This window comes from Triticum dicoccoides, chromosome 7B (genome assembly GCF_002162155.2).
Source record: "Triticum dicoccoides isolate Atlit2015 ecotype Zavitan chromosome 7B, WEW_v2.0, whole genome shotgun sequence".
Lineage (NCBI taxonomy): Eukaryota > Viridiplantae > Streptophyta > Magnoliopsida > Poales > Poaceae > Triticum > Triticum dicoccoides.
In genome coordinates, this window is record NC_041393.1 from 348,983,463 (window position 1) to 348,984,026 (window position 564).

A 564-nucleotide genomic window follows, 5' to 3' on the forward strand; every position below is an offset into this window, starting at 1 on the left:
CCAGCCGCCGCCAAAAGACCCACGTCGCCACGCCCCACCGTCGTCGCCGATGCCTCCTCATCCCCGCAGTCTAGCTCCATGGCCGGATCGACCAAGGCCGCCCCGATGCCGCACCTCGACCCCGTCATCGCTCGACATCGACCATCGCCCGACGCGACCACGCCGGCGCCCTTCCCCACCGGCCTGCACCCGCTCCGCCGATGTCGTCCCCGTCACCCCCCTCGACCACCGCTGCCCAGACCCTACGCCTCCGGTGAGGCCATGGCCTCTGCGCCCCTCCTCTCCTTCCCTTGTCCCCACGTCGGGCCCGACCTCCTCGCCCCGCGCATGGCCTCGTGTGCGCCCGTCCGTCGCCTCTCCGGCGCTACTGCGCCCGCACATGGCCGCGCCCAGGCGCCCGTCTCCCGCGCGCCACGCTCGCCCACGACCTGCTGCTGCTACTGCACAGCACCGCCGCGCGCGCGGCCTCGCCGACCCACGCGCCTCACGCTCGCCCGCCTCTTGCTCCGGCCAACTGCCGCCGCGGCGCCGTCTCCGGCTTCCCCGTGTGCTTGCAGCCCCCCC